A 261-nucleotide genomic window follows, 5' to 3' on the forward strand; every position below is an offset into this window, starting at 1 on the left:
GAGCGGGGAGGGGACTAGGGGCCGGTGCCGCTTGCTGCCTGCAGCAGGGAAGCAGGGGGGGACGTGATACCAGCGGGCGAGGGCTGGGACACGGTGTCCCCTTACCCTCGCCCCAGACGAGGGGACACCCAGGAAGGTACGTTTTGGGGTGACGAGCGATTCCCGAGGTTGTACCAAGCAGCACGGGGCGGTTCCTCCTCCAGAACATCCACCTGGTGGCCCGGTGGCTGGGCACGCTGGAGAAGATGGTGGAGCAGTACA

This window comes from Buceros rhinoceros, unplaced genomic scaffold (genome assembly GCF_000710305.1).
Source record: "Buceros rhinoceros silvestris isolate BGI_N320 unplaced genomic scaffold, ASM71030v1 scaffold21018, whole genome shotgun sequence".
NCBI classification, from domain to species: Eukaryota; Metazoa; Chordata; class Aves; order Bucerotiformes; family Bucerotidae; genus Buceros; species Buceros rhinoceros.